This window comes from Pseudophryne corroboree, chromosome 1, assembly GCF_028390025.1.
Source record: "Pseudophryne corroboree isolate aPseCor3 chromosome 1, aPseCor3.hap2, whole genome shotgun sequence".
NCBI classification, from domain to species: domain Eukaryota; kingdom Metazoa; phylum Chordata; class Amphibia; order Anura; family Myobatrachidae; genus Pseudophryne; species Pseudophryne corroboree.
In genome coordinates, this window is record NC_086444.1 from 1101363902 (window position 1) to 1101379435 (window position 15534).

The 15534-nt window shown below is 46.7% G+C and overlaps 1 pseudogene; it reads right to left on the reverse strand.

Annotated features, from left to right (window-relative positions):
* Positions 1-12705: 12705 nt before the first annotated feature.
* LOC134944762 (5S ribosomal RNA) lies at positions 12706-12824 on the reverse strand (annotated as a pseudogene).
* Positions 12825-15534: the final 2710 nt, after the last annotated feature.

Consider the following 15534-nt stretch of genomic DNA (forward strand, 5'->3'; position numbering starts at 1 on the left):
ATGGATTTCTGAGGCCATTGGGGGGGAAGTCTGTCTTCCTACCATTGCCTCCAACGGTACCTAGAAGGAAATACTCTGGACCAGCGTTCAAATCCTTAAGACCTCAGCCCTTTCAAGGCCGTGGTAGAGGTACAACCACGCCTGGTAGACATGGTAGAGGAACACCCGTCGTCAGTACGCTAAGGTCGCCGACGAGCCAGTGGCATGACGGGCTCCCAGCCATCTCGGATCTTCAGTTGCGGGGGCACGCCTTCAGATGTTCCAGTCGGCGTGGTTCCAGACATCCATAGATGGGTGGATCCGCACGACTGTCTCCCACCAGGGAGGTTTTTCAACAGGACTGCTTCTGTCGGAAGACAAGAAGGCGGTTCTGCAGATTGCGATTCAGTTTCTGCTAGCTTCAGCAGTTTTTCAAAGGTGAAAAAGTCACGTGATACGTGACGAAACGCGTTAGACCCCGCCTCATTATCCACCTTGATCCAGGTATCTACACCAGCAGCTCTCTGCCAAGATCCAACGGACTTTCATACCGGCACTTCGTTTCCCGCAACCCGCACATACCAGCACGCGGCTCCTATCAGCTACATCCGTCTCACGTACTACATCAGCCCGGCGGCTTTTACCATCTCCTTGCTGCATAGCACGAGTGGGCATTGCAGGATCAAGAACCAGGGACGCCCGGTCTCGGACCAGCCCACAGGAGAGGTATACATTACAGCAACACAGCTTTGTGACGGGCACATTGTGCACTATTTGGGACCGTTTTTCATTTATCATCTATACAAATGAATCCACAAGTGAAAACCTTGTGAGTAATTACGGATCTTCAACAAGTCTCCTTATATAAGCTGCTCCTAAATTTCCTACGATACCTATACTCATCAAGGTGTGTTTCATTATACAGTTATACATACTACTAACTTTTAAATTACTAGTTTTATGAAAAGCATATTTTTATTCAGTATTCATGGTTAATAAATTGTGTTAATTTTTAAACAAAACGTCGGCTCTTTTCATTTTTTCCCTGATACACTGCGCAGCCATTTCCCTGTTCTAAGCAGACCTTATCCAGATAGATTAAACTGACCATACGTCAGGCTTACCTTCATGCTAGGTTACTTCATGGGCAGCTGGTGGTGGGGCTTCTACGACGCAGCTTTGCCGTGCGGTTACATGGTCATCAGTGCACACGTTTGTGCGCTTTTACAAGTTTGATACGTTTGCTGCATCAGCTTCTAGCTTTGGCCGCCTAGTGTTACAGGTGCCCACGGGGGAAGCTTTGGTACGTCCCAAGAGTGCTTTGGTACGTCCCAAGAGTACTCCAGTGACCCCTAGTGGATGAAAAAGAAAACAGGATTTTGGTACTTACCAGGAAAATCCTTTTCTTTGAATCCATAGGGGGCACTGGACGCCCACCCAGAGCAGTTTTACCTGGTTTGTGGTAAGTTCAGGGGATCTTATGGTAACACATTCTCACCGACTGGTTCAAAGTTTCAAGTTCTATCGGTTATGGTGTCAACTGTTTAGTTGTCAGTAACGTTATGTGTCAACTTTATTGTTGCCCGTTATGTTATAATGTTATATGTAATTCTCCATTGTCAACCTCTCTATCGCTCCTGTTCGGCTCAGTAAAAAACACTGAGGTACTCTGGGATATGGAGGGGAGGAGAGTTCTAAATTTAAATATTCAGTGCCCTGTTCCTGCTAAAGCCATCCATATCCCCAAGAGTACTCCAGTGCCCCCTATGGATTCAAAGAAAAGGATTTACCTGGTAAGTACTAGAGATGTGCACCGGAAATTTTTCGGGTTTTGGATTCGGTTCCGCGGCCGTGTTTTGGATTCGTACGCGTTTTGCCAAAACCTCCCTGAAAATTTTTTGTTGGATTCGGGTGTGTTCTGGATTCGGGTGTTTTTTTTACAAAAAACCCCCCAAAACAGCTTAAATCATAGAATTTGGGGGTCATTTTGATCCCATAGTATTATTAACCTCAATAACCATAATTTACACTCATTTTCAGTCTATTCTGAACACCTCACAATATTATTTTTAGTCCTAAAATTTGCACCGAGGTCGCTGGATGGCTAAGCTAAGCAACACAAGTGGCCGACGCAAACACCTGGCCCATCTAGGAGTGGCACTGCAGTGTCAGACAGGATGGCACTTAAAAAAATAGTCCCCAAACAGCACATGATGCAAAGAAAAATGAAAGAAAAAAGAGGTGCAAGATGGAATTGTCCTTGGGCCCTCCCACCCACCCTTATGTTGTATAAACAGGACATGCACACTTTAACGAACCCATCATTTCAGCGACAGGGTCTGCCACACGACTGTGACTGAAATGACTGGTTGGTTTGGGCCCCTACCAAAAAAGAAGCAAAAAATCTCTCCTTGCACAAACTGGCTCTACAGAGGCAAGATGTCCACCTCATCATCATCCTCCGATTCCTCACCCCTTTCACTGTGTACATCCCCCTCCTCACAGATTATTAATTCGTCCCCACTGGAATCCACCATCTCAGATCCCTGTGTACTTTCTGGAGGCAATTGCTGGTGAATGTCTCCATGGAGGAATTGATTATAATTAATTTTGATGAACATCATCTTCTCCACATTTTCTGGAAGTAACCTCGTACGCCGATTGCTGACAAGGTGAGCGGCTGCACTAAACACTCTTTCGGAGTACACACTGGAGGGAGGGCAACTTAGGTAGAATAAATCCAGTTTGTGCAAGGGCCTCCAAATTGCCTCTTTTTCCTGCCAGTATACGTACGGACTGTCTGACGTGCCTACTTGGATGCGGTCACTCATATAATCCTCCACCATTCCTTCAATGGTGACAGAATCATATGCAGTGACAGTAGACGACATGTCAGTAATCATTGCCAGGTCCTTCAGTCCGGACCAGATGTCAGCACTCGCTCCAGACTGCTCTGCATCACCGCCAGCGGGTGGGCTCTGAATTCTTAGCCTTTTCCTGGCACCCCCAGTTGCGGGAGAATGTGAAGGAGGAGCTGTTGGCGGGTCACGTTCCGCTTAACTTGACAATTTTCTCACCAGCAGGTCTTTGAACCTCTGCAGACTTGTGTCTGCTGGAAAGAGAGATACAACGTAGGTTTTAAATCTAGGGTCGAGCACGGTGGCCAAAATGTAGTGCTCTGATTTCAACAGATTGACCACCCGTGAATCCTGGTTAAGCGAATTAAGGGCTCCATCCACAAGTCCCACATGCCTAGCGGAATCGCTCTGTTTTAGCTCCTCCTTCAATGTCTCCAGCTTCTTCTGCAAAAGCCTGATGAGGGGAATGACCTGACTCAGGCTGGCAGTGTCTGAACTGACTTCACGTGTGGCAAGTTCAAAGGGTTACAGAACCTTGCACAACGTTGAAATCATTCTCCACTGCGCTTGAGTCAGGTGCATTCCCCCTCCTTTGCCTATATCGTGGGCAGATGTATAGGCTTGAATGGCCTTTTGCTGCTCCTCCATCCTCTGAAGTATATAGAGGGTTGAATTCCACCTCGTTACCACCTCTTGCTTCAGATGATGACAGGGCAGGTTCAGGACTGTTTGCTGGTGCTCCAGTCTTCGGCACGCGGTGGCTGAATGCCGAAAGTGGCCCGCAATTCTTCGGGCCACCGACAGCATCTCTTGCATGCCCCTGTCGTTTTTTAAATAATTCTGCACCACCAAATTCAATGTATGTGCAAAACATGGGACGTGCTGGAATTTGCCCAGATGTAATGCATCTGGGGGGGGGGGGGGGGGGGGAGTAGTGTCCGCCCTGTGGGGTCTGAGCCACTATCTCCACTGATAGGACACTGAGCTCCTGACGGTGCTGATCGTTAGCTGCTCCAGGCGGCTGCTTTCTCCCACAGCATGCCGCCACCCCCTTACAGAGCCAGAAGACTTGGGTGGCGAGTGAGTCACCGGCCCCCCTGGCAAGCGGGGAGCCGGTGTGAAGATGGCGGGAACAGGGTAGGGAGCGCAGTACTAACTGCTCTGGGGCTCAGCGGTACATAGTGTGGCGCTGTGTGGGGCGCCCTGAGCCAGCGCCTATACCCTACACTGGTCAGCAAGCCTGTCAGGGTCCTCAGATCACTGCCAGCAGAAATCCTCAGGCCAGTATAATATAATGAAGAGCGGGAAGCAGCGCCATGTTTGGGTGCGGAGCTTCTCCTCAGAGCGGACCCAGCAGCGTTCAGCGCCATTTTCCTGCCTGCAGTTCCTGTACACAGACGCTGACAGGGAGAGGGACTCTGTCATATGCTGCAGAAGAGATTTCCTCTCAGGAAGGATCCATTCCAGGATTGTAATGCTGTGTCTCAGATCCCTATTGTTGAGCCTGAGTGGTTAGCTTCTATCAAAGGAATGATCTCTCCGATCTCTACTGGGGTAGATAATACTGAGACTGAAACTCAGGTGTTGAAGAAGTCTCTGATAGTTTGGTCAGGCTCTGTCCCTATTCCTGCAAAATCCACTAGCATGTTCCACGGAAACGTGCACTTGCACAAATTATGCAAGTTGACACGGATACCGATTCTGATACTGCAGACGGTGAGGGGGATGTGCTGAGGGGGGCGGCATCCCTTGCAAAGGGGGTGCAGCTCATGATTGAGGCCACTAGAGATGTGTTAAACATTAATGACACCACACCTGAGCAGGTTGAGGAGGCTTACTTCACTGACAATAAGAGAGCCTCGCTAACCTTCCCTGCGTCTAATGAATTAAACGCTATATTTGAGAAATCCTGGGAAAACCGGAGAAAAAATTCCAGATCCCAAAAAGGGTTCTGGTTGCTTTTCCCTTCCCTGTGGAAGATAGGAGAAAATGGGAAAACCCACCCATTGTAGACGCATCTGTCTCCAGACTGTCTGAAAAAGGTGGTTTTACTTGTCCCTGGATCTACCGCGTTAAAAGAATCGGCTGATCGTAAGATTGACACTATGCTCAAATCCATTTACATTGCTTCAGGAGTGGCGTTAAGGCCCCAATATTGCATGTGCATGGATTTCTAAAGCCATGGTAAAGTGGTCAGGCACATTACTAGAGGATTTAGATACAATGGATAGAAGTGACATTGAATTGATTTTACATAACATACAGGATTCTGCAGGGTTCATGGTGGAATCCATGAAGGACCTGGGTTCGCTGACTGCACGGATATCTTCCATGTCGGTCTCTGCCCGCAGGGGTCTCTGGCTACGCCAATGGTCTGCAGACGTGGAATCCAGGAGAAGTGTGGAGGACCTAACCTACACAGGTCAGGCTCTATTTGGGGATGCGTGGATTTCCACGGCAACCGTGGGTAAGTCACCTTTCCTTCCCTCTGCTACACCTTCTACGAAGAAACCATTTTCTTCAGCTGTGCTGCAGTCCTTTCGAACCATTAAGGTAAAAAAGTCCAAGCCTCCTACCACTTTCTTTAGAGGTGGTGTGCAAAATCCAAAAAGCCTGCACCCACAGGCTCCCAGGACCAGAGACCTGCTTCTGGTTCCTCAAAATCCTCAGCATGACGGTGGACCACAAAGCCTGGAGGACGGGCTGGTGGGTGCGAGACTCAGACGTTTCAGACACGTCTGGGTGTTGTCCGGCCTGGATCCCTGGGTACAGGATATTGTGTCTCAGGGGTACAGACTGGAGTTACAAGAACTCTCGCCTCACCGTTTCTTAAATCAGGCTTGCCAGCTTTGCTGACAGACAGGGCTATCCTACAGGAAGCCATCTTAAAATTGGAAAAGTCACAGGTCATTGTCCCAGTTCCACCTCATATGCAAAACAAGGGTTATTACCTTTTCATGGTACCGAAACCGGATGGTTTGGTCAGACCAATTTTGAACTTGAAATCGTTGAACCCTTACCTGAGGGTTTTCAAATTCAAAATGGAGTCTCTCAGAGCAGTGATTTCAGGTCTGGAGGAGGGAGAGTTTCTGGTATCCCTGGATATCAAGGATGCGTACCTCCACATTCTGATTTGGCTGCCGCACCAGGCTTATCTCAGATTTGCACTGTTACAGTCACTTTCAATTTCAGGCACTGCCATTCGGCCTCTCCACAGCACTGAGGGTGTTCACCAAGGTGATGGCAGAGATGATGGTTCTCCGCAGACAGGGGGTGAACATAATCCCATATCTGGACGATCTGCTGATAAAGGCATCATCCAGGGAGACGTTGTTGCAGTCCATTGTTCTCATGACTCATCTGCTGAGGGAACACTGTTGGATCCTGAACCTTCCAAAATCACATTTGGAGCCGACCAGGAGGTTGTCTTTTCTGGGAATGATTCTCGACACGGAAGTGCAGAGGGTGTTTCTCCCAGAGGAGAAAGCGTTGGTGATGCAAACAATGGTCCGGGATGTCCTGAAGCCAGCCCGGGTGTCGGTTCATCAGTGCATTCGCCTTCTGGGGAAGATGGTGGCCTCTTACGAGGCTCTACTGTACGGAACGTTTTATGCTCAGTCCTTCCAACTGGATCTCCTGGACAAGTGGTCGGGATCTCATCTACACATGCACCAGAAAATACGTCTATCGCCGAAAGCAAGGATTTCACTTATCTGGTGGCTGCAACTACCTCACCTTCTGGAAGGCCGCAGGTTCGGGATTCAGGACTGGATCCTTCTAACCACGGATACAAGTCACCGGGGCTGGGGTGCAGTCACTCAGTGGGAAACCTTTCAAGGACGGTGGTCAACCCTGGAATCCAGCCTTCCAATAAACATTCGGGAACTAAGAGCCATCTACAATGGTCTTCTCCAAGCGGCCCATCTTCTGCGAGATTGAGCCATTCAAGTGCAGTGGGACAATGTAACGACGGTGGCTTACATAAACCGACAGGGCAGAACGAAGAGCAGAGCTGCAATGTCAGAGGTAACAAGAATCATCCTCTGGGCAGAGAAACACGCGTTGGCGCTGTCGGCAATCTTCATACCGGGAGTAGACAACTGGGAAGCGGACTTCCTCAGCAGACACAATCTCCATCCAGGAGAGTGGGGACTCCATCTGGAGGTGTTCACGGAGGTTACAGATCTTTGGGGTATACCTCAAATAGACATGATGGCCTCTCGTCTCAGCAAGAAGCTTTGGCGGTATTCCAGGTCGAGAGACCCGCAAGCCATGGCGGTGGACGCCCTAATGACTCCGTGGGTGTTCTAGTCGGTGTACGTGTTTCCTCCACTTCCACTCACTCCAAGAGATATCTAAAACTCATAAGGAGAACAAGAGTTCACGCAATCCTCATTGCTCCGGACTGGCCAAGAAGGGCTTGCTACGCGGATCTACTGCTAGAAGAGCCGAGGCCTCTTCCTCTTTGGGAGGACCTGCTGCAGCAGGGGCAGTTCGCTTATCAAGACTTACCGAGGCTACGTTTGACGGCATGGATGTTGAACACCAGATATTAGCTCGGAAGGGCATTCCGAACAAGTTTATTCCTACAGGCTAGGAAAGGAGTAACGTCTAAACAATACCATCGTATTTGGAAAAAATATGTATCTTGGTGTGAGTCCAAGAAGTTTCCTACGGTGGAGTTTCAACTGGGACGGTTTCTCTCTTCCTGCAAGCAGGTGTTGATATGGACCTGAGGTTGGGATCTGTAAAGGTCCAGATTTCGGCCCTATCCATTTTCTTCCAGAAGCAGTTGGCTTCCCTCCCTGAGGTTCAGACTTTTCTGAAAGGGGTTCTGCACATCCAGCCTCCCTTTGTGCCGAAGGTTGAGGTCAAGTTTCTCACGTGGAAGGCTGTCACTTTGTTGGCCTTAGCTTCTGCTAGACGTGTGTCGGAGTTGGGGGCTTTGTCTTGTAAGAGCCCCTACTTTATCTTCCATCAAGATAGAGCAGAGCTCCGGACTCATTAGCAGTTCCTTCCGAAGGTTGTGTCGGCATTTCATATCAACCAACCTATTGTGGTGGCAGTTGCTACTGACTCCTCATTTTCATCGAAGTCCTTGGATGTGGTAAGGGCTCTTAAAATCTATGTGAAGAGGACTGCTTGTCACAGAAATCGGACTCTCTGTTTGTCCTGTATGATCCCAAGAAACTTGGGTGTCCTGCTTCTAAGCAGACGATCTCTTGCTGGATCAGGTTCACTATCCAGCATGCGTATTCTAAAGCAGGATTGCCGTGTCCTACGTTTGTCAAGGCCCATTCTACTCGTAAGGTGGGTTCTTCCTGGGCGGCTGCCCGGGGTGTCTCTGCTTTACAGCTTTGCCGAGCGGCTGCTTGGTCTGGGTTGAACATGTTTGCAAAGTTCTACAAGTATGATACTTTGGCCTCTGCAGAACTGAAATTTGGTCAATCAGTTCTGCAGGAGCCTTCGTGCTCTCCCTCCCGTTCTGGGAGCTTTGGTACATCCCCATGGTAATAATGTGGACCCCAGCATCCTCTAGGACGTAAGAGAAAATAGGATTTTAATTACCTACCGGTAAATCCTTTTCTCGTAGTCCGTAGAGGATGCTGGGCGCCCGGCAAGCGCTCCATGATCCTGCAGTGGTTACTTAGTTCAGTACTGCTTAGTTCTTGGTTAAGTACTGTTTTGTTACTTGGTTAAGTAATATTGTTCAGCCGTTGCTGATTTTTCAAGCTGGTTAGCTTGGTATGCCTCGTATGTGTTAGTTGGTGTGAATCTCGCCACTATCTGTGTAATATCCTTCTCTCGAAGTTGTTTGTCTCCTCGGGCACAGTTTCTGGACTTAGTCTGGTAGGAGGGGCATAGAGGGAGGAGCCAGCCCACACTCTCAGACTCTTAAAGTGCCAGTGGCTCCTAGTGGACCTGTCTATACCCCATGGTACTAATGTGGACCCCAGCATCCTCTACGGACTACGAGAAAAGGATTTGCCAGTTGGTAATTAAAATCCTATTTTTTTTAATTGTCCCTTGTTTTTAAGTTGCAAAATGTCTGCTATGAAATGGAAACTCAATATGAAGTGCCACAGCAAGTTGCGACACAATGTTGTATGCTCTGCAAACATGTCCTTAATCATTTAATAGACATGATTTACTCTTTGCCACATGTTAATACTAGTTTGAGCATTTCATGTCTGCCCCTGAAATTAAACTGTCCATTTCTTCTGCAGCGTCCACAGGATAAATTTTTGGATATGAGGTAGCGTCAGCGGATTGGCACCAACGATCAAAGCTTTCGACCTCCCAGAATGCAATGGGCCAGTCCCCTATATCCCCGCCTCTTGGCTCTGGCAATTCAGATTTTTTTTGTTGGTGCGGCAGTAGCTGGACAACGATCTTTGGGCTGCTAATTTTGGCAGCCATAAGCTTGTTTAATTTATTTTCTCCTGCAATGTCCACAGGTTATCCACAGGTTAACTTTTTGGGTATGAGGTATCAACAGCGGATTGGCACCTAACGATCAAAGCTTTCGGCCTCCCTGAATGCAACAGGCCCGTCCCTATATCCCTGGCTCAGGCAATTCAGTTTTTTGTTTGGTGTGGCAGGAGCTGGACCATGGCCAATGGGCTGCTGGTTTTTAGCAGCCATAAGCTTTTTTTTTTTTTTTTTTTTTTATGGTTTTACTATATTTTTTGAGCGATCTTTCTAAAAAGCGTCTTATACAAACCTTAGAGACGCTCCAACAACTCCCCGCCGGGTCGCGACAGCACTTACCCACGTGTACAGTGCTGTTTCGGTTGGCGTCTGTGTAGGATGTACTAGCAAGTCCAGCAGATGTTACCAGGCTGTGCCTGGAGCACGGGGAGAAGGTAAGGCATCAGTTCCGCTTAGTAGGGGAAACGCGAGAAACAGCCGCACTGTCTCGGGATGGAGACTACCGAACAGTCGCTGACGCGGCTGCAACCTCGGGTGCACCAGCACTAGGCCTCAGGGATCATAGACTCCAGGAGTAGTATGAGGCCGCGATCCCTAGGGTTGATTTCAGCAGTGGGGAGTAAGACGCTCCCTTAGTCGCCCCTCCGCCTGGTTCATGACCAGTTTCCTCAGAGTTTCCCGCCATGAACTGAGTTCCCGCTTCCGTCTGAGACGCTGTGTATCTAAAAGGACCCAGTCGCAGCATAGGCAGCTGTATGACTAGTGCGTCGGTGTTCACTTGGGCGTCTGTTCACTGTAGGTTCACGGGGCGATTGTAGCATCTGGTTCCACTCAGCGTTCACTAACATTGATCGATCTTGGAAGCGGGGTAAAGTCTCCCTGTATCCCACTGTCCTGAGCTGGGTGATGCAGCACTAAGTCTCTATCTATCTTTAGTACGAATAGTTGTATAAGTGCCTGATGCATACAAGTCTGTAAACTATTGCTGCTGTTTTCTTTTGCTGTGCGACTGAATACGTTTAAACTCCTATATAAAGAATGCAGTATTATGTTTCTCCTACATACTTGAAATGTATCTGTCGTTGATTATGTGCTCATATTGCTTATTATACTAATGCACAGGTTCTCAAACTCGGTCCTCAGGACCCCACACACTGCATGTTTTGCAGGTAACCCAGCAGGTGCACAGGTGTATTAATTATTCACTGGCAAATTTTAAAAGGTCCACAGGTGGAGCTAATTATTTCACTTGTGATTCTTTGAGGAGACCTGCAAAACATGCACTGTGTGGGGTCCTGAGGACCGAGTTTGAGAACCTATGTACTAATGTATAACCTGTGACTGCTAGTGTGATTGCTGACTTCACTATTTTCTGTCAGTTTCTGTGTATTCCGATCCTCAATGCTGGTGCAAAGCAGGGAGGGATCGGATTGTATGTCACTTTAACATATTTTAAAGTGATTGCAGTCACAATTTGTGTAGTTAACACTGTAAAGGTGTGTGATTTATCTATCATATCTAAGAGAGGAAAGTGTGAGGAAGATACACTCTCCACAGCAGCACCAACACTCATGTCATGTTTGTCTTGCAAAACTGGGTTAACCTCTCAGGACCTGGTTCAAAATGGATTATGTGCAAATTGTTTAAGATTTTACCAAAGCCTCTTGATTAATCCGAGGCAGGCACAGGTTTAGGTTGAACCCCCATGGGCTACTTTTGCACAGACATTATCCAGTATAGCTGAGCGGATAATGCCATCTCCTATACTAGGGATAGGTTACCCTATTAACCCTTACATGCAACATTCCACCTGGGGGTTATCACATCCAGTACAGGAATCGGCAGCCTCTCAATAGAAACAGGCTGAAAGGCCGGTGGTAAGTAAATCACATAGACATGAAACAACATCTTAGTCTACACATGTTTCAGATGGGGACTCGTCGGAGGATGAGGACTCATCACACTCCGGGTCTGCATACAGAAACGAGGATGAAGGTCTCGGCTCGGTGGACATACCTGAGTTAATTAGTGCTATGAAAGCCATTCTATCCTTAGAGGAAGTAGCAGAACCTTTGTTAAAATCTAAGGCACCTGTGTTTGAATGTCCCAAAACAGTCCGTACTGAATTTCCTGGGTCAGAGCAGCTGACGGAAATTATGCAAGAGGCTTGGGTAACACCCAGTAAGAAGTTTAGAATTCCAAAGAAATGGAATTCCCAATATCCTCTTCCAGCTGGGGACTGTTTAAAAATGGAGGTGGTTCCCAAAGTAGATACGCATGTCATTCGATTGGTGCGAAAATCTACATTACCTCTGCCTTCAACAGCATTAGATGATGAAACGGATAGGAAAATACATTTTCTCCTTGTCTGGGGCAATCGTAAGACCAGCCATGCCTTCAGCCTGGATGGCAAAATCAGTGGGCAGCCTGGTCTGATACGTTGGGGGATGATCTTTCAATGGCATCTAGAGAGCAAAAATCCCATATTGCACATATCAAACAGGTGGCTATTTTTATGGAAGAAGCAGCTTTGGATATGGGTACAATTGCCTCTCAGGCATCAGCAGTAGCAGCTCGCAGAGCGTTTTGGCTACGTACGTGGAAAGCTGACTCAGAATCCAAGAAGGTTCTGGAGTCTTTGCCTTTTACTGGAGATATTCTTTTTGGTAAGGAATTAAACAGTATTTTGGAGTCAGAAGCCGATTCCAAGAAAGTAAAGTTTCCTTCCACACTCAAAACCAAGCCTAGATTTCCAGCTTTTCGGCCATTTTGGGCTCAAGGAAAAGGAAAGGGGTATGGCAAATAGTCTCAATCTCGTAAGTCTGGGAAGACTAAAAGGCTGTGAAAGAAAAGGGTATTGGGACCCGCACAAGTTCAATATTTAAACAGATAGTAACCTCTGAAAAACTGAATTATTCCTGAATTGCTTCTCAATATAGCAACCATATGTAATTGGAAAAATTATAGTCCCTGTACATATTCTTGTTGCTTTCAGTGGTGCTCCCTTGAGTCAAAAGGTTATCAGAAAAACTAGCCAAACAGAGAAGTGTTGGAAAGTAGACTCTTTTTTGGGAGCACTCTAATTCAGAGGTTTAAGGTTATAGCATCACTGGTAAAATCAATTTTATTAGGTAATATTTAAGTTGAATTTAAGGAGTACAGATATAAGAGTGAAATAGCCTCGCGAACATATGAACGTAAAATGTTGATCATAAGTGATCACAATATCACAATTTACTAATTGCCGGAAATTGATAGCTGTAGTACCAAAAGTAAGACAACAGTACATATTATTTCTCATGTAGAGTGTGACCCATCATTTATTCTGCATATATCCATTATGGATCATTTAGGTCGCAGAGAATTAAATCATTGGTCATATTGAAAAGAGTACCTTGTGGCATTTGTCTAGGTGACAGTCTATCTGGGAGCCAATTTATTGCAGTACCGGGTGTTCAGAGGTGGTCTCCCATCCTGTTACTGACCCGGCCTTTCACTGCTTAGCTTCCAAGGTCAAAAGAGATTGGGCATCTCCAGTGAGGTATGACCGCAATTATTGAGCTCTCCTTGTTTGGTCACCTAAATGTTTATAATATAATCACAGTATGTCCATATGAACATATATGGCACCAATGCCCGACAACGTGTGAAAATAAAGGCAATCACCTGATTTGGTCACAAATTGACACGTCAGGCACAAAAATACAGGTACGTAAATGAGTAAAAATTACTGGGCGGGAGAATTTTTCAAAACCACACAGTATCCACAAACAGGGCTTGCTTTTTACTCATGAAAAGAACTTGGGAGACACCAATATAACCGCATCAGAAAAAACATTATATATAAGTGCTGAGTGTAATTACTCCACACAATCTGCACACAGTGGTGTATGTGCTACCATAATATTGGATTATTTGTACCTTGGCACTAAAGTAGAAAAATGGCGAGATATTGCTTGCACCCAAACATGTAATGCTGACACTGAACTGGTATACGAAAAACAGGAGGGAGAGGAGGATTTGTGCTCGGTGCTATATTGAACTTGCTATTATTAGTAATAGCATTGTGGGTTTGACCCGGCACTGTGCTCCTCTTAATTGTTTGAGACAGAAACAAAAGATGACCTTCTGCTGTTAGAAAAATGATTCAAGGATTACTCCTGAACCTGTTTGGAAGGCAACAAAATTGCTGTTGATATGATACAAGTAATCCTCCTAAATGTATACAATGTTGCTGAAACATGCACACAGTTCTGTAGTAGGTACTAATGAACTAGTGTTGTTTGTTTGACGGTTGTTTAAATAAGTACAACTTAATTTTGTGTGCACTTGGTCTGTGTTAGAAAAAAATAACTACTAATCATGCACATAGTTCTCTGACAGGTGCAGGCAGCCCGGAATTGAGTGTTGGCAGATTGATAAATGTTTAGTGGTAATGCGGGGTATATACAATACCACTTCCAGGATAGACGTTTGAGAAGTCCCGCTCCCCGCCGTGCCGGAGCTCCGAGAGTTGCGGCGGCGTGAAGTCGTGGTACCCGCGGTTAGTGAAGCGTAGCTGATGCGGCCGATGCCTCCTAAGGTTTCCGGCTAGTATGGTCACGTGTGTACATCACGTGATCGGGGTTTCTTCCTGACGTACGTTTCGCATAATGAGCTTGATCACAGGGCATGAAGTGATTGCTGATAGTTTCAGTTTTTAAAGAGCAAAGCTGGTGATTGATTGGATCTTCTGAATGATGGACACCTAGCCAGCCTATCACGATGTATGAACGGCTATACGTGATTGTTAGTAATAATATACAGGTGTTAATATTAGTAAAGGGAAGAGAAAAAAAGGTTTTGGTTTTATTATTAAGGGGAAAGTTAAGAGAGAAAGATTTAGTTTGATTGTATTATGATAATTATATAATTATAATAAACATTCACAGTTATGTAATTTGTAATGAATGTTGGGGGTCTCTTAATTGCGGTGTGTTTATGTATGTGCAATATCGTTGTGGGGTGAATTGTGTGAAGGGTAGGGAGGAGTGAAGTAATAATAATAAGATTTTACTCACCGGTAAATCTATTTCTCGTAGTCCGTAGTGGATGCTGGGAACTCCGTAAGGACCATGGGGAATAGCGGCTCCGCAGGAGACTGGGCACAACTAAAGAAAGCTTTAGGACTACCTGGTGTGCACTGGCTCCTCCCACTATGACCCTCCTCCAGACCTCAGTTAGGATACTGTGCCCGGAAGAGCTGACACAATAAGGAAGGATTTTGAATCCCGGGTAAGACTCATACCAGCCACACCAATCACACCGTATAACTCATGATATTATACCCAGTTAACAGTATGAAATATAACTGAGCCTCACTAACAGATGGCTCATAACAATAACCCTTTAGTTGGGCAATAACTATATACAAGTATTGCAGACAATCCGCACTTGGGATGGGCGCCCAGCATCCAATACGGACTACGAGAAATAGATTTACCGGTGAGTAAAATCTTATTTTCTCTGACGTCCTAGTGGATGCTGGGAACTCCGTAAGGACCATGGGGATTATACCAAAGCTCCCAAACGGGCGGGAGAGTGCGGATGACTCTGCAGCATCGAATGAGCAAACTCAAGGTCCTCCTCAGCCAGGGTATCAAACTTGCAGACTTTTTCAAAATTGTTTGAACCCGACCAAGTAACAGCTCGGCAAAGTTGTAAAGCCGAGACCCCTCGGGCAGCCGCCCAAGAAGAGCCCACTTTCCTCGTGGAATGGGCTTTTACAGATTTAGGGTGCGGCAGTCCAGCCGCAGAATGTGCAAGTTGAATCGTGCTACTGATCCAGCGAGCAATAGTCTGCTTAGAAGCAGGAGCACCCAGCTTGTTGGGTGCATACAGGATAAATAGCGAGTCAGTTTTCCTGACTCCAGCCGTCCTGGAAACATCTATTTTCAGGACCCTGACTACGTCCAGTAACTTGGAGTCCTCCGAGTCCCACGTAGCCGCAGGCACCACAATAGGTTGGTTCACATGAAAAGCTGATGCCACCTTAGGAAGGAATTGGGAACGAGTCCTCAATTCCGCCCTATCCATATGAAAATCAGATAAGGGCTTTTGCATGACAAAATCGCCAATTCTGATACACGCCTGGCCGACGCCAAGGCCAACCGCATGACCACTTTCCACGTGAGGTATTTTAGCTCTACGGATTTAAGTGGCTCAACCCAATGCGACTTCAGGAAATCCAACACCACGTTGAGATCCCACGGTGCCCCTAGAGGCA